Source organism: Equus quagga, chromosome 14, assembly GCF_021613505.1.
Source record: "Equus quagga isolate Etosha38 chromosome 14, UCLA_HA_Equagga_1.0, whole genome shotgun sequence".
NCBI classification, from domain to species: domain Eukaryota; kingdom Metazoa; phylum Chordata; class Mammalia; order Perissodactyla; family Equidae; genus Equus; species Equus quagga.
The window spans coordinates 51740556-51765843 of record NC_060280.1 but is presented as its reverse complement, the minus strand read 5'-3'; positions in this window follow the sequence as shown (position 1 = coordinate 51765843).

The following is a 25288-nucleotide window of genomic DNA, read 5'->3' as shown; positions in this document are numbered from 1 at the left end:
GGACTTTCTATGTATGGTTTTATTTAATCCTCACAAAATACTGAAGGAAAGTAATATTATTCTAATCTTACCCACGAAGAAACTAAGGCACAATAAAGTAAAATAATTTTCCAAAGGTAAGATATCTGGCAACAGAGGAAACAAATTTTAAGTAAATTTCTCCAAGTCATGGAGACTTGACTAAAAAACTTAAAATTTTTACCCATTAAATTTCCCGGGAGGTGACATTGCTTCATTGTATCTCATATAAATTAGGAGGATAGTTTCCCCTAGATTTCTGATACATATGCTGTTATTACATGCAGGAAGTAACTCTTGAAACTCACACAGGTTGTGTAGACCATGGGAATAAATACTCCTTCATAGCTACTGATTAGTTTATTTTTTCCAGATTTATTGAGATATAATTGACACATAACTCTGTGTAAGTTTAAGGTATACACATGTTGATTTGATACACTTATATAATGCAAAATAAATCCCACCATGCAGTTAGCTAACACTTTTACCACATCACATAATTACTGTTTTTTTTTTTTTGTGGTGAGAACATTTAAGATCCACTTTCTTAGCAACTTTGACGTATATAATACAGCATTATTAGCTATAATCACCATGCTAATTAAATCTCTAGAACTTGTTTACCTTGTAATAGTAGCTTGTACCCTTTGATCAACATCTTCCCATTTCCCCCACTCTCCACCCCTGGTAACCACCACTCTACTTTCTGTTTCTGTGATGAGTTTAGCTTTTTTAGATTCTGCAAGAAGTATCATACGGTATTTGTCTTTCTCTGCCTGACTTATTTCACTTAGCATAATGCCCTCAAGGTCCATCGTTGTTGTTGCAAATTGCAGGATTTCCTTCTTTCTCATGGCTGAATAACATTCTATTATATATATATATACACACCACATATATATGTATATATATATATATGTACACACACGACATCTTCTTTATCTGTAGATCTCTTGATGGACACTTAGGTTGTTTCCATGTCTTGGCTATTGTTAATAATGCTGCCATGGATATGGGAATGCAAAATATCTCTTCAAGATGCTGTTTTCATTTCTATTGCATATATCCCCAGAAGTGGGATTGCTGGATGGTGTGGTAGTCATATTTTTAATTTTTTGAAGAATCTCCATACCGGTTTCCAAAGTGGCTGTACCAAATTGCATTCCCACCAACAGTGTGCAAGTCTTCCCTCTTCTCCACGTCCTCGCCAACACTTCCTGTCTCTTGTCCTCTTGATGATACCCATTCTGAAAAATATAAGGTGTTATTCCATTGTGGTTTTGATTTGCATTTCCCTGATGATTAGTGATGTCCAGTACCTTTTCATGTATCTGTTGCCTAGTTGGACGTTTTCTTTAGAAAAATGTTTATTCAGATCCTTTGCCCATTTTTTAATTGAGTTGTTTGTTTTTTTGTTATTGAGTTGTATGAGTTCTTTATATATCTTGGATATTAATCCTGTATCAGATATATGATTTGCAAATATTTTCTTCCATTACATAAGTTGCCTTTTCATGTTGTTGATTATTTCTTTTGCTGTGCAGAAATGTTTTAGCTTGATTTAGTCCCACTTGTTGATATTTGCTTTTGTCGCTTGTGCTTTCTGGTGTCAGATCCAAAAAATCATTGCCAAGGCCAGTGTCTAGGAGCTTTTTCCCTACATTTTCTTCTAGGAGTTTTATGGCTTCAGGTCTTATATTTAAGTCTTTAATCCATTTCTAGATAAGTTTTGTGAGTGGTGTAAGGTAGGGGTCCAGTTTCATTTTTCTTCATGTGGTTATCCAGTTTTCCCAGCACCTTCCCTCATTGAATATTCTTGGCTCCCTTGTCAAATATTAGTTGACTGTATACCCGAAGATTTATTTCTGGGCTCTCAGTTCTGTTCCATTGGTCTATGTGTCTGTTTTTACCAACACCATACTATTCTGATTACTATAGCTTTGCAGTATAGCTCAAAATCAGGAAAAACGATGCCTTAAACTTTGTTCTCTTCTTCTCAGGATTGCTTTTGCTATTTGGAATCTTTTGAAGTTCCATACAAATTTTAGGATTGTTTGTTCTATTTTTGTAAGAAATGCCATTGGAATTTTGATAGGTATTACACTGAATTTATAGATGGCTTTGGGTAGTTTGAACATTTTAAAAATATTAATTCTTACGATCCACAAACACAGGATATCTTTCTATTTTTTGTGTCTTCTTCAATTTCTTTCACCAAAGTCTCATAGTTTCTATAGTAGATATCTTTCACTTCCTTGGTTAAGTTCATTCCTATGTATTTTATTGTTTTTGATGCTATTGTGAATGGGATAGTTTTTTCTTTATTTCTTTTTCAAATATTTCGTTGTTAGCATATAGAAATGCAACTGATTTCTGCTTGTCGAATTTGTGTGCTGCAACTTTACTGAGTTTGTTGGTTAGTTCCAACAGTTTTTTGGTAGAGTCCTAGGATTTTATATATATAAGATCATATCATCTGCAAACAAAGGCAATTTTACTTCTTCCTTTCTGACTTGAATGCCTTTTCTTTCTTTTTCTTTCCTGGCTGATATAGTTAGGACTTCCAGTACTGTGGGTACTGGAATTGGTAGAGTATAAAGTCTGAAGGGGTTTGGAGAAGTTGTTTAGAGAAGTAACGGTTAATAAAGTTTCAGCTCCCTTTTGCCCTTGTGAAGGCTCAGTTGAGAAAATACACAAAAGTGAGAGATAGTGAGATTAAAGTATTTGCTTTAATTTTGGAAAATCTGGATTGGATACTGGGTCTTCAAAGCCCTAGTTAGCTTTCCTAAAACCTTCTTCCCACAAGTCTTGATCTTGGGACTATCAACCTGATGGGGAGTTGGACCAGCACAGCAGATACACTTTCCAGAGAGAGATAAGACTTTGAACTTGTCTGTAAAAAGCTGGCCTGGGCTCTAATATGTTTACTACAGAGAGGTAAGGCAGACTACTCCTTCCTGAAAGGAGGATGATATGGAAAGAGAAAGAGAGAAGGAGAGAAAGGGAGAGAGGGCAAGGTGTTGAGAACTGAGCTTTGCATTCTCACTCTCTTCTCTCCAAATTACTCATCAGGTAAGCCTTTCTTCTTCACTAAAGTGAAATGTGAAAATCCCAGAGTGTTCCTCTAGTAGAAAGCTACTTTTGGTAGCATCCACTTACACTGTTTCTTACCTCTCTATCTTTACCCATGTTGTTATTTCTGCCTGAAACTCTTTTTCTGCTTTTTTTCCTGGAACATCTACTAGTCAACTTTCTTCTGATCCCTCATTGTCAACTCTTTACCCTATCCAACTCCAGGTCAGATGTTCCCTGGAACCTCCAGTATAGCACATTCTGCTGGATTATAACTGTTGCTCATTGGTCTATATTCCTTACTACTTTTCTATGCTTTTCCCTAGATTGAAAGTTTAATCAGGTTTATGTAGTTATCATTGTATACCTAGTACTTACTATAATGCTGGTATGTGGTGCACAATCAGTAAACATTCATGGAAATGGAACCTGAAAATGGAATGTCATGCAATTATTGTCCTCTCAGCATGAAGGTGACTGAAAACAATGTTCCTTATGACAAATATCTCATCTTATGGTGTTGGAGCTGTCCTAAGTTTGAATCCTTGATCCACCTTAGAAGGAAATTTATAGCGTAAGTATATCTATTAGAAAAGAAGAGAATGTAAACATTAATGATCTAAGCTTCCACTCATTGGAAGTATAAACTCCCCTGCACTTCCAAGGTTGTAGGCATGCCAAGCAGAGATATAATGGAGACCAGCTTCCTGCATCTTTTAAGTCTCTAAAGATAGCACTAAAGATGTCATCACTTACCTTCCAGTGTGGTTTATAATCTTGCCTGAGGAGGGAGTAGTAGTTTTAGAAGCTCCAATTGGTTTTTCCCTGTATGATACTTTTCACCCCCAAAGGTCAAGAAACCAATGTGGGGTTTGTGCCAATTATCAAGTATGACTATTTTAATTATATATTTGGTGACCAGAAAAATGGCCATTATATGGGTCCATAGACCCAGAGGACCCACTTTGAGCCTTGCCTGAGCCTGGACTCTGTTTTATTATCTGGTCTCCAGGTTTTACCACTCTACCAGGGGGACTATGATGATGCTTTGGGTCTCCCGGTATCAATGTCAACTTGAGCTCTATGTCCAACAATCTTATCAAACTACAGTCATCCAAGTAAATGGCTGTAGATACCCTGAGGAAGAACTGTGAGGAACATAACTGTACACTTACCACGGTGTTAATGGGTCCTTCCTGCTGGATTTGCAGCCACTCTTAAGTCAATAGGTTCTGGGTCTGAAAAATGGCTCAAGTCTAGAAGCTATGTAAAGCATCGTGACTTTTTATTGTGAAACTTGCCTCAACATTCTGATAATTTATTTTGATTTTACAGATTGAGAATTACTCTTCCTGGCTGCTTATTTTGCCCATAAGAATGCTCTTATTAGCCACATCTATAACTCTGTAGCTCAGCCACTCCTGGATACCACTTCCAACTTTGCCACTCATTAGAAGAATTGCATCCACCTGCCTTGTGATTATTAAGTGCCATCACTTGGCCATTTTTGTTTTGGTTTCTAGCATTCTCACGACTATCAGTGAATTCAGATCTCCAATGGCCTCTGCTGCTATCAGCTGTGGCCTACAGAGCAGAGCCACCACTGAATCTCTTAGTGAGGCTGGCACCATTTTTGCTAGCGCATTCCTATTGCTTTGGCAGACTATGTATCTTCTGGGCTGAAAAAGAAACTCTTGATGGGATCTAGAGGAGCTGTCCTCCCAGATGCTGCCCCTTGCCAACAAGGTGAGTCAGCAGATGAGCAGCACATGTCTGAACTGCAACGTGCCAGGTCCTAGACTACCTTTCACAGCATAGAACAACTGCTGTTTCACTTCTGCCTTTTGAATCTCATTCAAATTTCTCTCACAGCCAATCCTGACCTAAAACCATACAAGGGAAAAAGTTCTGGGAAACATGGTCTTACTCAGCTAACTTGACACAGTACAAAGTCACAGCAGCTTCCATTGCCTCTGAGTCAAACTGTCTTATTAAGAGGAATTCTAATTTTCAGTTACATATAGGTTAAAAACAATATCCAGCACAATGATCAGCATAATTGTGTTAGTATCTCATCCTTAGAGCTCCTGTTTCCTCCTGCTACCCTTTTGTTAATTTAAAAAATTCTCTTTTCCCCTCTTTCTTTTTAACTAGGAATTTTATTCTTGATTTCATCAGAGATAATAAGCATAGGTTACCTATGAGCATAGGTGAAACTTCCTTATTTTATCTTTATTATCAGATGGAACCCCAGGACCTCTGCAGTTTCTGTTACCTGATGAAATATGTTAAAGTAAAATACACTTGTCTGTATGCCTTTTTATGACTTTAAAAAATACAGGAAATCACATTTGGTCAGATGACTTTATTATGTCAGGATGCAACAGCCTCCTCATTTCTCTTAGATCTACTGTGAAGTTGGCCTGTTTTCATGGTCAATCCACTGGGAAAAAAAACCCAGGAATGTGGAAGAAGATAAGTGGTAATTTGGTGTTTATTACTTTGTGTAATTCTGCACTCCAGTGGTGCCTACCCTCAGTTTCTCCAGGGAAGCTATTTTAGTGCTTTTGTATGTAAGGTTCTTTGGGGGGCATTTTCATTATTTCTAACAAATAAAATCCAATGAATCATGAGATGCTGCAAGTGTGTTTCTTTGTTCTGCATACTAGGAGAAGACAAGGAATATGACTAATGACAAGAACTATGACCAAGGTATGACATGACATTTCTTAGTGTTTTTTTCTCTCTCTTTCTTCTCTCAATATCTCTTTCTCCACCCCTCTGATAAATACAAATATTGTTTTAAGAACTTAAATAGCTTATATACTTAGAATCTTCATTGAGATATTACATGTATTAAAACTGCTTCTAATTTATTACCTTTTACATATAAAACATAAAATTTTAATACATTAAAATTAAACCCCTAAGCCAATGAATCGAGAGTGGTTGTGGGAGTAATTAGTTTTCAAAATTTTCTTTTGGATGAAAACATAACTTCCCAGAAGAAATTCTTAGGAGATGAATTTAATTAATTTGGCTCTTGCCTGGCAATTCCTTTCTACTTCCCTCGTAAACACCTGTTCTGTGTGTCTGTTACAGGGCCAAACTTCAGCTTATTAAACCAGCCAGGCTGTTTTGCTATGAGTCCCAGGTTTCATTCCTGCAAATGTTCTGCCTCTGTACCAGCTGGCCCCTGATTTCCTGAACCTTCTGCCTTGGAAGTCCTAGTGACAAGTCCTAGTCGTTTTGACCCCCTTCATCTTCCCTACTTGGATGACTGACTTCAGTTTGGGACCCTTTGTTACACTTGCCAATCTGCAAGGAGTCAGTTAGTCAAGTCTTGCTGCATGTAGTCTGGGCATCCAGTCATATCATTAAGATGCTTTAGGCTCCAATTAACAGAAACAAGAATTTAAATTGGGATAAATACAAACAAGCAAAGACAAACAAACAAACAAAAAACAGGTGTTATCTCACGAGGGGAAGTCCAGGAGAAGAGCAAACTCTAGGCTTACTACCTCAGTCAGTTCCAAGGTTCTTTTGTTCCTCTGCTCTCTACCCTGTCCGTAGGGGCTTTTTCTCAGGCTGGTACCGAGTGGTTGGTAGCAACTCCAGGCATCATTTCCAGGCATAACCATATCTCAAAAGGAAAGAAATGTTTCTTGCTTGGTTTGCTGTAAATAAAGAGGAATCATTTATCCCCAAAGTATTTCCCTCTCCTTGCCCTTCCACCAGCAAATTTCCCCTAAAGTGTCATTAGCCGGAATTGAGCTGCATTCCCACCCTACACTAGTCATTGCAATGGAATGGTGGTGAACATTCAGTCAGATGCCCTTTGAGTGGCGGATGAGGTCTGCCTCTGAACTCCATGGTGATGTTGGGGAGGGTGGACATCTTAACAACATCTGGATTTCATTAAGAAGGAAGAAGAGAGGATTTCTGCCATGCCACCACTTTGTCATGCAGCCTGGGTTGCAGAGTCCAGCCCTGAATAAATCTTGGTCTTTCCAGCTGACCTTGATCAAGTTACTCAACTTTTAGGAGGCTCATATTTTTTCATCTTTAAAGTGGATAAAAGTATAACTAACTTTTAGGGTTACTGAAATTATTAAAAAACACTAGCAATAACAACCATAAAACAAAGAAGATTTATAGAATTCTGGCCTTAGTGAGTTCTTAATTTAGTTTTTACCCTTACACTTCCTTAAATCTGTCAACTCCGCATTCCCAGCAAAATCACTTCAAATTCTACAAATTTTATTCGCTGGTTTGCTGGCAAAGATTTTGCTTGAGAAACATAGTATCTAAGCTCTTCCAATCCTACTGTATAGCATCCCATTTTGTTTCCTTTCTACTGAGTATGGAAGTGTTTATTGAGTTGGAGTGTTAGCAAAATTTTTATTTATAAAATAAAATATTAATGGTTACATAACCTGCCTAGCACAAAGACAGTGCCATGTTGTTCTGACTGAGGAAACTGTAAATTATGCAAAAGAATGAGAGTCAGATACTCTAGACATAAAACATGTGCCAACTTGTCACAAAACCTGAAACAGACAGGTAGAGACCAACCCCACCACCACAAAATCTCATCTGACCTAGTTTCAGACAATGTTTTGAATTAAAGTTGGTCTCAGGCCAATAATACCAATTGGAATTGAGCGGTAGCCATGCAATAAAATCCCATGCCAATTTACCATTGCAAATGAATTTGATGGTTCTTTTTAAGATATTTGAATTCATTCTTGATAAGCTCAAGTTCATTAGGTAGAAGGGTGTAATATATGATGAGTAATAAGGGTAGATTTAGGGCGGGAAATCTACCCAAGATGAAGAGCTGTATTTCTTGTGTTGGTGAGTTCACTAACTTGTTCGCTTAAAATTTTCTGGGAAATATATCTTGAAAGTATTACTTCCCATCCTTTCTCAGGCTATAATGTTTATCTTTGCACTCTAGGGCAGCCAAACACAGAGAAAATATCTGACTTTCCACTTTTCCTGCTTTGGGGAGTGTGAGAGTGTTTTACCCCAGAAGCCCCTGCATGCAGTAGCCACAGCAGAATGGGGAGCAGCTTATCTGAGCTCTAGGTGGTCCTTGAGAACTACCTCCTCACAGCCTGTAACAAAGAGCCGTGATCTCCAGGCCTAGGATGTCCTCCGGGGTTGGCCTCATATGCTGTGCCTGGAACGTCTACTCATCTCATTTCTCCAGCTTTTGCCCTGTTCTCTCTCTCTGCTGAGCCCTTTCAGACCAAAAACTTGGTTGGATATTCTGCCTGCCTTTCAGTCTCAGATTCTCTTAATAATGATCTTTTAACTCAATCTCAGCTCTCAGGTGCTGCCTTAACTATGAGCTGGAGTGCAGAGCCATGCATACCCAATCCATACTCCACCAGGTTCTCCAGAGGACAGCCTTACATCCCAGACCTGCTCCAGTGTTCCTGTTTTCTTGATGGGGGGATTGGGTATGGCCAAAATGCAGTAAACTCTGGATATGGTGTTAGATCTGGGTTCTAGACCCAATTCTGCTATTTTCTGTGTGATTATGGACAGGTCGCACCTTTTCTCTAAGCTTAGACTTCCTCATCTGTAAAATGCTAATGAATTGATTTACCTCACAAAGTAGTCTTCATTGAGTTTTAGAAATATTTTCTCATTTAATCCTCAAAAGTCATATGAAATTAGAAGTTACAATATTACTTGACTCTTGGAATAAGGACAAAGTAATACATAAACTCTTTCACCAATTCCCTGTGATTATCTTAGACTATGGGGATGAATGCTTGAAAAGCTGGTTATTAAAACTGTACTCTATTCTGAGTATAAGCACCTTTACTGCTGAAACAGCTAGGATTTTATCTGTGTGAACATTGACTATATGCAATTTTTCCTTTCTATGAATGTACAGGGTGTAGAAGGGTAAAAATCATTCAAATGTGCATTATAGGTTGTTAATGAATCAGCAAGCAATTCATGATCTGGAGCCAAGATACCTAAAGTTATCTAAAGCCTTGCATCTGTTTGTGTCGTTAAAGACTGCTTTGTGTTGTCCATGAGACACTATCACCCCCAGTTCAGGAGGTGAAGTTGACCCTGTTCTAAGTTCGTAGCAGATTTGCTATGTATATACAGCATTTCTGACTCCTGGAAGAATTGATTTTTTAAGTCACTGAGCCAATCGTTTAACACATTTGTGAACGTCTACAGTATTTCTGGCATTGTGGGTACAAAAACATGGCTCCTGCCTTCAAGGGTCTGGGCTTCAGCCAGAAAGTTAAAGTAGCATGTTGTCACATGGGGGGTGCACATAGCCACCAGATTTTTGGCACGTGACAATGATATAGGGCATAGGAGCCTCAAAAATCGAGTGAAGGCAGTATGCACTCAGGTGTGAGGAATGATGATCTGGGAGTTGTTTTAGACTCAGGCTTTCAAAAGGCATGTCATAAGTCTGAGATGAGGGAGCAAGCAGGTCATACTGGAGACAAAGCCAAAGTTGTATAGGAGAGGGGCTTAGCTTTTTCTTTTAATTGCTGTAAATACACTTAACATGAGATCTACCCTCTTAACAAATTTTCTAGTGTGCAACACTGTATTGTTAGCTAAGATGCAGCGTTTTACAGCAGATCTCTAAGACTGAATCATCTTGCCTAACTGAAACTTTATACTCGTTGAATAGCAACTCCCCATTTTCCCCTTCCCCAAGCCCCTGGCAACCACCATTCTACTCTCTGCTTTTGTTTGACTGCTCAGTTCTTCATGTATTTGGAATCATACAGTATTTGTCCTTCTGTGGCTGACATTTCACTTAGCATAATGTCCTGAAGGTTCATCCATGTTGTCAAACATTGCAGGATTTGTGTTTTTTTAAAAGTTGAATAAAATTCCATTGTATGTATGTGCCATATTTTCTTTTACTTATTTATTTTGTTGAAGTAACGTTAGTTTATAACGTTATATATGTTTCAAGTGTACGTGATAATTCAACGTTTAAGGCCACATTTTCTTTATGCATTCATTCATTGATGGCTATTTATGTTGTTTCCATATTTTGGTTATTGTGCATAATGCTGCAATGAACAGGACAGTGCAAACATCTCTTCAAAATCCTGACTTCAATTCTTCTGGATAAATATGCAGAAGTGGGACTGATGGATCATACTTCAATTTTTAATTTTTTGAGGAACAGAGGGGCTTATCTTTCAATTGGACAAAAGATGGCAAATTTATGACCCGCTAATTCAAAAGCCACCTCTATATTACATAATGCTATATAATGCTTAGGTATATTTCTGAGCTTTCCATGAAGTTTCATAAATCTATTGATATCTATTAGGAAGAGATAGTGTAGCTTAATGGTTAAGGGTGTGGTCTCTGGAGCCAGATTGCCTGGATTTCAATCCTGGCTCTGTCTTCAGGCCCTGTGTGAAATAGAGCAAACAACTCACTTCCTCTGTGACTCAGTTTCCTTATTATCAATATGAGAGAAATAATAATACCTGCTTTATGACATAGCTATGAGGATTAAATAAATTAAAATATGTAAATATATACATAAATACACAAAGAAATTACATATTAAACTTTGGGTACTATTCTGTTTGCTATTATTATTTACCTAGCTTTTATAATATTCCATTCTTTATATTACTATAATTTTATAAGACAGATAGATACACGGTAAAGGCAATTACCCATCTTATTCTTCAAAATTGATTTACATATAGACTTCTGCTTCTGGTCATGATGGGTAACAGAGACTGGCTTTGCCTTTCTGCCTTAAATAATTAGAATATAAAACAATGGTTTTTAGACATTGGACAACAGGTAGCAAAGGACAATGATCCCTGAGAGAAGGGAAACATGAAATGAATTCTGTGATTGCCTCAGTTTACCGTCTGAAGGGAGTTTCCAAAGCTACAGCACAAGAAGGCGGAACCCAAACAGAGTGTGTGGTCTCCCAAAGTTGTAGAGATTTAACAGAGAGGAGAGAATTGGGAAGACAGAGAACACTGGAGATCTGTTGAGTGTTTCTCTCAATCGTCAGCCGGATGCTGATCAGTGCACACAGCTGAGGACACTGTCTGAGGCTAGGGTAAGAACCACAGTAAAGGAACAGGTGAAAATTCCGAGTTCATACAGGGTTGGGGTAATTCATGTTTCCAACAGGCAGAGTGGAGAAATCTCATAAGACCTCCGGCACTGGGTTAAATACTCAGAGATTATTTTACTTCAGTAAGAGCCAAATAGCCCTTAGACTTAAGCCTGCTCTGGTCCCACCTAACAAGGCTTATTAGCAGACTTATTTATTTCCAAACAACTATTGGTTTACAAAATATTATTTGTTTCCAAATAATTTTAGTGGGTCCCAAAAAAAGCTAAAAAATTTCAAGAAATACAGGCGTATCTCATTTTATTGTGCTTTGCTTTATTGTGTCTCGCAGAAATTGCAGGTTTTTTTTTTTTTTTTTACGAATTAAAGGTTGTGGCAACCTTGCATTGAGCAAGTCCATTGGCACCTTTTTTCCAACAGCATTTGCTCGCTTTGTGTCTCTGTGTCACATTTTGGTAATTCTCACGATATTTCAATTTTTTTCATTATTATATTTTTTATGGTGATCTGTGATCAGTGATCTTTGATGTTACTATTGTAATAGTTTTGGGGTGTCACAAACTGCACCCATGTAAGACTGAGAACTTAATTGATAAATGTTGTGCGAGTTCTGACTGCTCCACTGACTGGCCATTCCCCCCACATCTCTCTCCCTCTCCTCAAGCCTCTCTCTTCCCTGAGACACAATATTGAAATTAGGTCAATTAACTCCCAATGGCTTCTAAGTGTTCAGGTGAAAGGAAGAGTTGCTCAACTCTCCCTTTAAATCAAGAGGTAGAAATGATGAAGCTTAGTGAGGAAGGCAAATTGAAAGCTGAGATAGGCCAAAAGCTAGCCCTCTTGTACCAAACGGTCAAGTTGTGAAGGCAAAGAAAAAGTTCTTGAAGGAAATGAAAAGTGCTACTCTCCTGAACACATGAATGGTAAGAAAGCAAAATAGCCTTATTACTGCTATGGAGAAAGTTTTAGTGGTCTGGATAGAAGATCAAACCAGCCACAACATTCCCTTAAGCCAAAGCCTAATCCAGAGCAAGGCCCTAACTCTCTTCAATTCTCTGAAGGCTGAGAGAAGTGAGGAAGCTATTACAGAAAAGTTTGAAGCCAGCAGAGGTTGGTTCATGAGGTTTAAGGAAAGAAGCCTCTATAACATAAAAGTGTCAGGGGAAGCACCAAGTGCTGATGGAGAAGCTGCAGCAAGCTATCCAGAGATCTAGATGAGATAATTAATGAAGGTGGCTACCCTAAACAACAGATTTTCAATGCAAATAGAACAGCCTTATATTGAAAGAAGATGCCATCTAGGACTTTCATAGCTAAAGAGGAGAAGTCAATGCCTGGCTTCAAAGCTTCAAAATGTAGGCTGACTCTTGATAGGGGCTAATGCAGCTGATGACTTTAAGTTGAAGCCAATGCCCATTTACCATTCAAAAATTCTAGGACCCTTAAGAATTATGCTAACTGTACTCTGCCTGTGCTTGATAAAGGGAACAATGAAAGCTGGATAACAGCATATCTGTTTACAACTTAATATTTGAAGCCTGCTATTGAGAACTACTGCTCAGAAAAAAAGACTCCTTTCAAAATATGATGGTTCATTGACAATGCAGCTGGTCATACAAGAGCTCTAATGAAGATGTACAATGAGATGAATGTTGTTTTCATGCCTGCTAACACAACATCCATGCGCAGTCCATGGATCAAGGAGTAATTTCAACTTTCAAGTCATTATTTAAGAAATACATTTTGTAAGGCCATAGCTACATAAATAGTAATTCCTCTGATGGATCTTGGAAAAGTAAGTTGAAAGCCTTCTGGAAAGGATTCAGCATTCTAGATGCCGTTAAGAGCATTTGTGCCTCATGGGAAGAGGTCAAAATATCAACATTAGCAGGAATTTGGAAGAAGTTGATTCCAAGCCTCATGGATGACTTTGAGGGGTTCAAGACTTCAGTGGAGGAAGTAACTGCAGATGTGGCAGAAATAACAAGAGAGCTAGAATTAGAAGTGGAGCCTGAAGACGTGACTGAATGGCTGCAATCTCATGATGAAACTTTAATAGATGAAGAGTTGCTTTTCATGGATTAGCAAATAAAGTAGTTTCCTGAGATGGAGTCTATTCCCGGTGAAGATGCTTTGAAGACTGTTGAAATGACAACAAGGGATTTAGAATGTTACATCCACTTAGCTGACAAAGCAGTGGCAGGGTTTGAGAGGACTGACACAAATTTTGAAGGAAGTTCAACTGTGGGTAAAATGCCATGAAACAGCATCTCATGCTACAGAGAAGTTTTTCGTGAAAGGAAGAGTCAATTGATGGGGCAAACTTCATGCTTGTCTTATTTTAAGAAATTGCCACCACCACCCCAGCCTTCAGTAATCACCAACCTGATCAGTCAGCAGCCAACAACATTGAGGAGAGACCCTCCACCAGCAAAAAGATTACAACTTGCTGAAGGCTCGGATGATTCAGGATAGCATTTTTTAGCAATAAAGTATTTTTTAATTAAGGTATGTACGTTATTTAGACATAATACTATTGCACACTTAGGCTATAGTATAGTGTAAACATAACTCTTTTCTGCATTGGGAAACCAAAAAGTTCATGTGACTCACTTTACTGCAGTATTTGCTTTATTGTGATGGTCTGGAACCAAACCCACAGTCTCTCTGAGGTATGCCTATAAGAAAATTTTACACCCGATACTGTAAAATTCACAAGGTCTGTCATTCAGTAGAAATGGCCAGTTATGCAGAGAAACAGGAAAATACAATCCATAATGAGAAGAAAATGAAATCAATAAAAATAGATGCAGAAAGGATGCAGATGATAGAATTATTAGACAAGGATATTAAAACAGTTATTACAAAAATACTCACTATATCAAAAAAGGTAGAGGAAATCATAAGCATGCTAATGAAAGGCATAGAAGATACAAAGAAGAAAAAAGAGCAAAATCAAAATTCTATAGATGACACACAATATTTGAGGAGAAAAATATGTTGGATGGTATTAATAGCTGATCAGATGATTCAGAAAAAAAGATTAATGATCTTCAAGACATAGTGATAGAAATAATCTCAAATTAAGCAGAGAAAGAAAAAGAACTAAAAATAAATGAACAGAACATCAGAAAGGGACAACTTAAAGCTACCTAAGGTTTGTGTAACTAGAGAGAATTGGTGGAGTGGCAGGAAAAAACCCAGAAGAAATAATGGCTGAATATTTTCAAAATTGATGTAAACTATAAACCCATAGATTATACTATTACCCCTAGAGCAAATAGTAAAAAAAGAGAAGTATATCTAAGAAGCCAATAAAGAAACTACAGTGTAATGTACTAGTTTCCTATTGCTGTGTAACAGCAAATTTAGCATCTTTTGAACAACATATATTTATTATCTCACTGTTTCTTGGTCAGGAATTCAGGCAGAGTTTAGCTTGGTCCTTAGCTCAGGATCTCATACGGCTGAAATCAAGGGATTGGTCAGGCTTCATTCTCATCTGGAGGTTTGGCTAGGAAAGACATGTTTCCAAGCTCGTTCACATTGTTGGCAGAATTCATTTCACTGTAGTTGTATGACTGAGGTTTTTAATTTTTTTGACAGCTGTCAATCAGGGGCCACTCTCAACTCTTACGGCTGCCCTCAGGTCCCTGCTGCATTGTCCTCACAGGCCCCCTCACATCATGGAAACTTACATTATCAGGGCCAACAGGAGAATCTCCCTCTTCAGGGATGGCCTGGACCGTCTTTTAAAATTCTCACCTGATTAGGTCAGGCCCACCAGGGATAATATCCTTTTTGATTAATTCAAAGTTAAATAGAAAGGGACTTAAAATAGTTTTAATGCATTTATTTTTTATTGCGATATAATCAGCATATAACACCGTGTAAGTTTAAGGTGTACAATTTGTTGATTTGATATAGTTCTATATTGCAATATGATTATCACCACAGCTTTAGTTAACACCTCTATCACATCATGTCATTACCATTTTTTTTTATGATGAGAATATTTAAGATCTAGTCTCTTAGAAACTTTGAAGTTCATAGTACAGTATTGTTGACTGTAATCACTATGGTGTACATTAGATCTCCACAACTTGCTCAACTTCCAGTTGCAAGTTTGTGCTCTCTGGTTTAGGGATCTCGATTTAGCCAGATCTCTTCCTCTTTGTCGTATAGTGTATCCTAATTATGGGAAGAATCAAGGTAGCTGCTGGTTCACAGTGGTCACACGCTGTCTTGATGAAAGTAGTGGATATTCCAGAATTTAGTGATAGTCCTCTCATTTTTGTTCCAAAATGTGAGCCTGGGCTGTGGTTTATTCATGGATCTTCATTGATATGCTAGTTAAAAATTGGCAAATGGGGGGCCGGCTGCGTGGCCGAGTGGTTAAGTTTGCGTGCTCTGCTGCACCGGCCCAGGGTTAGGATCCTGGGCGCAGGCATGGCACCGCTCGTCAGGCCACGATGAGGTGGCGTCCCACATCCCACAACTGGATGTCCCTGCAAATACATTACAACAATGTACAGGGGGGGGGGGTTGGGGAGATAAAGCAGAAAAAAAAAAAAAAAAGATTGGCAACAGTTGTTAGCCCAGGTGCCAATCTTTAAAAAAAAAATTGGCAAATGGTGCACCTAGCACTCCTGGTTTTGTGTCATTATTCATTCATTTAATTCAACAAGTGTTTATCAAGTGTCTTCTAGCAGCTCGTTACTGTTGTAGCATCGGAAACACATTAGAGAACAAATTAATGCTCTTGCCTTAATAGAGCTCACATTCTGGTACCAGGAGTTCAACAATAATAAGTACATGTATAGTGTATTTCATGGTCATAAAGCTATGCAGATAAACAGTAGGATAAGAAAGACAGGGAGTTGAGTGGGGGAAAGTGTTCAGGGGTGGTAACGGTAATAAAATGACAGCTGAACGAAGGACCTGAAAGAAGTAAGAGAGGGGTAATGTAGACATCTGCATTGCCATTTTAGGAAGGAAAAACAATTGCAAAGGCCCTGAGGGTGTTCTAGGAAAGAGCAGAGTGGGTGAGTCAGAGAGCGGTAGGAAAGGAGGGGAGAGAAGTAACTGGTCCTGCGGTGGAAGAAGAGGAATTGGAGACAGAGATTATGGACAACTCTTTCAAGGAATTTTATGAAAATGAGATCAGAAAAATGGAGTCAGAGGAGGAAGTGGAGTCAAGGGAGGGTTCTAAATTTGAGATGGTTACTTTCTAGTCTGAATGTTTCCTATGTAACACAGGGAGTCAGGGTTGAGTGGGACCAATTCTCCCTTTTGCCAGATGTCCTATGTGTGGTTTTAGCTGAGTTCACAGCATGGTTTCGCTCGAGCCCTGTGTGTAGGAGGATGCACCTCTGTTTCGCTGGTTCACCTCATTATTTTTCCAGTGGGTTGGTGGTTTCATGCAGGAAGGATCAAAATCCTCCTAAAGTTAAACTCCAACATATCTTCTTAATCTACCAAGCTCATGTCACTCTGGACTCTGGCAAAAGAGGTTAATTTTCCAGGCTTTGTTCTTCACAGAGCCGTGTCCTTTTAGAAGCATTTGCAAATTGATTTTATCATGATTTGTTCTAGCATTTTCCCAGGCATACCAGTTAAGCTGACTCAGGGCCAGAGTCGTTCATTGCTGCCCTCCGGAAAGACACACTGTTGGCATTCATCCAACTGCAGGCATTTCTCCCATCTATCATAGTCACTGGAAATGAATTTCAGTGAGAAGGGCTGCTAACCACACTTAACAAATAACCATCCAAAGAGCTGTACTAAGCAGCCAAACATGTCAACTGTCCCTTCTCCCAAGCAAGTAAAATGTGGCACACACCCGCCATGGCCTCATGAAGTAATTAACCTAGACCATTATAGGTTAGAAACTTGCAGAAACCCCTGAGATGAATGTGATGGAAAATATTAACTGGAAAAGAAAACTGCCAGTGCCTCAAATGATCCTTAATGCTTATCTACAATTGCTCGTCTTGTTGGAGCAAATTATTCTTTCGTGTCACAGCTTCAGCTTTGCGCAAGGGATAACAATTGCTTGAAGTACTCCATAATAGCAATTTGAATAAAATTTACGTGAAATGGTATTATCTCATATTTGAAAATTTCCATTTGTACAGGACATACTTTCCTTTCCCCTTGATTGACAGCACTCTCTGTAGCGCCTCATCTCAGTATTCACTCAATAAGTGCCTGAAGGTGACAAGGGAAGAAAATTGAAACAACGGACAGAGGCATGGAAGGATAGGTCTCAAGAAAATTGAAATAGACTTTTCATTGATTTACTCAGTTGTTCTTTGTCAATTATATGCAGTAACACAAGGCTAGGAAATATAGTTTTCTTGTAAGCAAGGTGCTTACATTTTAATTAGGGAGACAGATAATCGAACAGGAAATGACAACATATTGTAGGAGACGGCATGTAATCAAAGCCTGAGTCTTTGGGAGGCTCCCTTTCGTTCCTTGGGTTCCTTAATCTTGAGTCTTCTCATGGTGCTCAGACTTCTCTCCTCGGTCTGACTCCTCTCACTGGTCTTTCCCATCCTTTCCACGCTTCCATCAACATTCACTTGTTTCCATTTTATTCCTTCAGAGTCCTACTCTTTATTCTGAATTGATTAAAAAAAAAACCCACTCCTAATACGTTAGTAAGCGAATAGGTTGCCCTTACTATACAGCACTGTTAAAATATTTTCAGTTTTATCATGAATCTTAAAAGACATTTCCCCCTCCAGCTTTCATTTACATGTAAAGTTAAGAGTGACAACTCCAGACATTTTGTTAGGCAAATGTGGAACCTTAAAAAAAAATCATAGTCATTTAGGGCCAATTAATATCTGTTTGGGGGGTATATACAATTTATAATAATTCCTCAATTTATATAAGATTTTGAAGTTTCAAGAGTGTTTTCAGGTATATAATATCATTTAATATTCACATCAAGCCTTTAAAAACTTTTATTCTTTTAATTACACAGGTGAGAAGACAGGACCAGGTAGAGTCACACAGCTAGTAAATGAAAGAATCTCAATTGGTATTCACTTGTAATTTTCTTTCTTTCTTCTTTTTTTTTAAATTATCATTTTATTATCCTCGGAGATCCTGTGATTCCAGTGGACTGGCTTGTTTTTGTTTTTGTTTTTGTTTGTGAGGAAGATTGGCCCTGAGCTAACACCTGTTGCCAATCCTCTTATTTTTGCTTGAGGAAGATTGTTGCTGAGCTAACATCTGTGCCAATCTTTCTCTGTTTTATATGGGATGCTGCCACAGCGTGACTTGACACCTGGTGCTAGGTCTGTGCCTATGATCACAACCTGTGCACCCAGGGCTGCTGAAGTGGAGCGTGCGAACGTAACCACTCTGCCATCGGGCTGGCCCCTCCACTTGTACTTTTCAAATCCAGTGATTTTTATGAGATATTTTTGCTGCTTTTCTAATTCTAAAAGCCAAGTTTCTGAAAGCAGTCAGCCATGTATTTTATTTGGGAGAAAGGAAGGAAGAAAGGAAGGAAAGAAAAGAAGGAGAGAAGGGAAAGAAAGAAAGAGGAAAGGAAGGAGAGGATGGAAAGAGGAAGGAAGGAAGAAAGATGATATAATTTAAGAATAGAAAGTAAGGAACAGGTGGGAGTTGAGTCAGGAGACTGAAGATGCGCTGTGCCAAGTGTGGCACCCAAGAGGAGCTGTAAGTTTCTTCCATAGATTCTTTATTGCTTTTCCCAGGAGCAAGTCAAAAGTAAGAGAATCCAGTAAATTAAAATGATTTAGTACAGAATTTCCTTTGTCATTTTCAAGCTTGAATTAATGAATTAGAAAAGCAACAGCTGGAGAGGCATTTGTAGTTTCATAAGTCTAAGATCTCCAAAGCAGTATGGCATATTTATCAGATGATTAAGTAGGTAGTGCCTATACAAAAGATTCACTTTATGCTGTTTGATGATTTTTGATCAAGGTAGAATAGCTTTAGCTCTGAAAGATAAAATTAACTTAAAGTAGGTTTAATATATTATTCATATCTATAAAAAGAAAAGATCAGAAGTAGAAAAATTCAGTGATTTGGGTACTAATCTATAAGGAAGCTATTTTTGATCAAACCAGCCCACACTAGTATCTCTCCTTTCTTGTTTTCCATATTAATTATTGAATCTATGTTATAGATTTCAGCATTTTGATTGTAGTTTCTTGTGTTAACCTTATTTCTCTTCTAGATATTTATCTTGATATCAATGATATATCAAATGCTTCTTATGAATGCCTAATAATATCCAGCAGAGTATCACATAAAGAAACTCAGAAGTTCCTATTTTTATTAAAATGGATTGAAAATTTTATCAAAAGTTCCTTCAAAGAAAAAAAAACCAATTACGGGCCGGCCTGGTGGCACAGCAGTTAAGTTTGCACTTCCGCTTCAGAGGCCTGGGGTTTGCCAGTTCGGATCCTGGGTGTGGACATTGCTCATGTGGCATTGCTCAGCAAGCCATGCTGTGGTAGGCATCTCACATATAAAGTAGAGGAGGATGGACATGGATGTTAGCTCAGGGCCGGTCTTCCTCAGCAAAAAGAGGAGGATTGGTGGCAGATGTCAACTCAGGGCTAATCTTCCTCAAAATAAAATAAAATAAAATAAAATAAAATCTCATATTTTGTTCTCTTTCTTATGTAAGGACACACTTTCAAATAAAGCTATCCACAAGATAGCTGGTTATCTTCAACCATCTGATCTTATTCATAAAATGATGCATACAGTAAAATCTCTTTAAATTAATATTGCAATTCCAAATAATTAAAAACTAGAAAAGGTGCTATTCTTGGTTAATTTTCCCTATCATTCTTTAATAAAAACATTTCAATCTACTTAAGTCTAAATTTGTCTTACTTTCCATTTTCTTGAATTTCCATCAGTATATTTTGTTGAAATACGTTTTGGGGGATGGTCAATATTGCTGCCAAGCCAAGAAACTTAAGCAAAATAGTCTTTCCCTTCAAAATGGTATATTGTCTTCAAAATAAGTTACAACATGTGCAGTAGTTATTGTATTTTATATTGATAGAGAAACTAAGGACTTGAATAGTCTTATTTCCTCTGAAAATGGGAAAATCTGATCAGTTATATTTAATCAATCATCTTGCTGATACCTTAAATGTACAGGAAAAGTCCACTTTCCTTAAGTAACACTTCTGTGTTTGAACATTTGCATTTTTCATATATCTGTATGAAAATACAAGCTTAAAAGGAAATTTATCAACTTAGATTTAACTCTAAATCCAAGCTGATAAATATATAAATATTTCAAGTAGTAACTTGGAACCACTGAAAGCAACAGTGGAGTTTGTCCAGAAAACATCTGAAATAATTGACTCAGTTATTTATTTTTTTCAATATTGTCTTGTCAAATAACTGTTTATCATTGCTTTGCCTTCAAGATGTTTTGTTTTTCTGTGCGAAGAGAAAGAAAATTACCATTCTGTACAATGCACCTAATAGATTACACAAGCATAAAATGTAAACATTTTTAGCATTTCTCCATTTTAGGCAACATATCTTTCTAAGGCTAATTTATCTTGTGAGTTGAAGGGTATGTTCATTTTAAACCAGTAAGATTTCCATTCTAAGTAGAAAAACCGGGTCACAAATATAAAAAGTGTTAGCTACCAGAACATTTTTTAAAATCAAACTTCTGATTAGCTTTACCTCAGTGGACTAAGAGGCAAGAACTATGGGCTTCCGTCCCAGGTCTCTACAGCCTGCGGTGTGAGGATGGCAGCGTGACCTGGTTCCCTGACTTCACTAAGACGTGGAGCCCTTTCCTGTGCCTGAGACCATGACATCACAATCCCATCCTTCATCTCCTGTTTGTCATCTTTGCGAGTGGTCCAATAGGCTTTCAAGACAACCCTCTTAAATTCAACCCAAACTACCCGACTACATAAAGGGTATCTTAAGACAAAAATGACTTGTAGGTTATAAGAATAACATAATCTTATTTGTGTCTCTCACTGCTGAATAAACAGAGAGGTAAATTTTGTCCTTGTGCCTGGATGAAATCTTTGACCCAGGAAGGCCCAATACTGTTCTGGAACCTTCAAGTGGTGTCAGGAACCCTGGGCGAAGAGTCCAGGGGTCAGGAGACTGTGTGTGGTGCTCTGGCACCTCACTTGGGCATGCAGCTTCTATTGTATCATGGTATCTTGGCGGAGACCTTGACGTTAACATCATGTTTCACTGCTTTACTACAGCTGTCAGGATTGATAAAGGTGACAAACTGCAGCAGGTGGACAGTGAGAGGTAGAGAGTTTCAGCTTCCTGTGCCTCAGAATCTTGAGTTTGGCGTAGAAGTGTCCTCTGTTCTTTTTAACTCTGCCTCAGCCCCTAGCCTCTTCTCAATCCAGGGCTCTCTTCCCATTTTCCTGAATTCCATCCTACTTCTCTGCTATGGTTCAGGATAAATACCACCTGTGTTCTCTGGATAGCCAAAATAATCACCTCAATTTTTATAAAATTTTCTTTTATTTCAATTTTCAGATTCAATATATTCTATGTCCCCAGCTGTTTGGAAAATCAAAGATTCATATTACATGGACAGTCATCTTGAGATTCTCACAATATAGTTTGTTTGTTCAACAAAACTTCACCAGGTGCTTTATTGAAGAGTGATATATTTATACGTGAGAAAACAGAAAAAATTAATGCATAGAAAAATGACATATTTAAGTGATAAAATATTTGGTACAAATGTCAGTAGCTATGGAAGAAGAGTGAGAAGAGTATAACGTAATGGAAAGAGTGCTGTATCTAGTCTAAGACTTAGCTAATGAAAGCGTGATCCCCGTGGACCAGCAATGTCAGCATCACGTGGGAGCTTGTTAGAAATGCAGACTCTCAGGACCCACCCTGTGCCTACTAAGTTAGAATCTGCAGTTTAATAAATCTTCCATTTGCTCAAGACCACTTGGATTAGGATATGCTAATTTTTTATTACTTACATATTTAGTCTATGAGATGTTGTCTCCAAAACTGTGAAGCTCTGAATTCTTAAAGCCCTTTCTCCAGTTCTAATTACATTAACCAAGACGATCATGAGCACTGACGTACTAAAGAGGTCGGTAGTAATGCAGAGGTGTCTTTGCTGAATTTTGTTTAGACTATATTTCCCCTTCACACTGACTTTCTTGATGTGTATGTGCACATGTGCGTGTATGTGCACATATGCATGCATGTGCACGTGCACATATTTATATTTTTCCTTGGCCTCAGGCCCACTGGTAAAAGCAATAGTATAGCGTACCTCCAATGTACTGTGCTTTGTGTTAGATGTTATGGGAGATGCAAAGATGAATAACACAGTCTCTTCCCTCAGGGATATCTACAGAATAATTGTGGAGAAAAGATCTATCAGAAATATGAATAAATAAATAAATGCAATGTTAGAAGACACCCTCAGAACAATAAACAAGATTACATTAAAAATACTCCATGATCTTGCATTTTAAAGTCAACTGTATTGAGATATCGTATACATACAATAAAATGCACCCATTTTATTTTTAAAGAGACATTTGATTTAAGACTCTTTGGAGTCACTTATGAGTGTATGACCATCAACTCCTCTCTGATAAGAATGATTAATGTCAGTTTCACAGGATCTTGATGAGGTTCAAATTCAAGATAATGGACATGAAACTCCTTTATAAATTACCAAATAATATACAGATCAAAGTTATCTGTATCGTCAGACAAAGTTTTCATGGAGAGCATATAACTTTCAGGATAAAATGTGTAATAAGTACGCAACCTGAATACCTCTTTTGGGCCCCAGCTTCCACTTACCCTACCTCCCTTTCTCTCTCCTAAGGACATGCTCCTTGACCTACATTCCTGAATTCTTTTTTGAGGTGTTTTCATTTTCCTTTTTTGTTTTTTTTTTCCCACTTTAGAGCTACTGAGCCATTCTATTTATCCTGGAAGAGTCAGCATGATCTTTTAAAAAAAAACCCTTTATCGATTAAGACTTAACAATTAACTATTATCATAAATATAAGTAATTGCTTAACATAAACAATCATACCAAAAGGTGATCACATACTCAAGCTCAGAAAATAGGAGTAATCTGCCACAAAATACATGAGAATTGTATGTTCTAATTTGTTAGAAATTTAGAAGCATATGGAAATTTAATTTTTTGTAATATTAATCTTATATCCCATTAGTATGTTGATATGAGGCAAATGACACCGATTCAAGCTGCCAAATTATTTCTCCTTCACTTCCCATTACATAATTTCTTTCAAAGATACAAAATGTTAACAACTTACACCATCTCTGACAACTAAGAACAATGGTTAACCTACTACCAGAATATGGAGGAATTTCCCACTAACCATAGTGCTCGTGGAACAGAGTTAAGATTTACAACTGTTGGCCAAAGTATTTTTCCATTCAAACATTTTATTCCCAAAGACTTATATGGAGTGTTTTAGGATCAACATAACAATTTTTCTAGTTATTTGTTGTTTTTGGTGGGGTGGGGATGGAGGAAGAAGCCAAGACTGCCATATGTCATATGTTTGAAGCAAGCTTGTAGTTGATAAAATTCGTAGCTGGAAAATATTTTAAACACAGATAATTAAGCTGCATGTCAAAAGGCTTATTTTAGTTGTAAGTATTGGGCTGACAACTAGTTCTTCACATATTTCCTCTCTAATTGCGACATAGTAGGGTTAATTGACATACTTAGAACTTCTACCTCAAATTTTTTTGAAAGAAATTGAATACATATGTTTATCATTCTCATCCATGCCTCCCACCCCCAATATAACTTACGGGAAATCATTGTCTCACAAGCTGCTTTATTATCTAGAATTTATTCACTGTTTATGAACTCAAAAGGAAGTGAATGCATCTCCCTGCCTCTGATTCTTTCTATGACATTTATGTTATCCAGTTGTTATGACATGAAGAGCAATTATGTTTGACATCATAAATGCATTTGCTTGGGGGGATATTGTTAGAAGCTATCTAGTTTATTAGGTCATCTGAAATTTTTTCAATACCACTAAGTGTTAGGTGAGGGCTATAGAATTGTATTACTCATATTTGGAAAATCAAAGGCTGTATTCAATGTTTGTTTTCCTTAAGAGAAGTGTTCATTTAATCTAAATGTTATACAATGACGTTCATGTTTGCCTCCAAGATTTTTCTCTCCTTGGAACTTGACATTTTGCAGCTATGTTAATTAATAACAATGCTTTGCAGTTTCATGGCACCTTTTTGTCTGAGAATCTCAGTGTTTACTTACTGTTCATCCTCTCTTCAGGGAGACGGGAATCTATGATGTTTTCTTTTCAGCTTCTTCATTTTTAAATATACAAAGTGCGTTAATTCAAAACACCCACTTCTTGTCCAGCGCTGCATTTGTGTGGTACATTGTGCAAATAAAAGGAGGCTCTCACTCAGCTGTTGTTCTAAGGAAACTGAACGGGCCCTGGCTACTTTCTTGCCCACATTTGGTGAAGGTGCCAGGGAAGTTGTTAGTAAGCACGCAAAAGCATTTCGTAGACTTCTTGGGGGTAAAGATCACACCTTTACTTTTTTCTGCTTATTTAATATTTTTCACATTATATGTGAAACCAAGTAACTGTGAACTCCACATAGACACATTCTGTGGGATAACGGAATAATAAATTAGTAGACTATGGCAACCTCAGCCATGAAAAATTTTGAGAACCACAGATAAAGACTAGAATCCTTGTGTTAGTGATATACTGCTGCATAACAAATTACCACAAACTCAGGGGATTAAAAGAACACATATTCATTATCTCGCAGTTTCTGTAGGCCCAAAGTCTGGGCACAGCTTAACTAAGTTCGCTTCTTAGGATCTCAAAAAGCGGCAATCAAAGTGTTAGCTGGGCTGCATTCACATGTGGAGGCTGACCGGGGAAGAATGCACTTCCAAGCTTACTCATATTGTCATCAGAATTCATTGCCTTTTGGTCATAAGACTGAGGACCCTGTCTTGTTGCTGGCTGATGAATGGAGTTCACTCTCAGATCCTAGAGATCACCC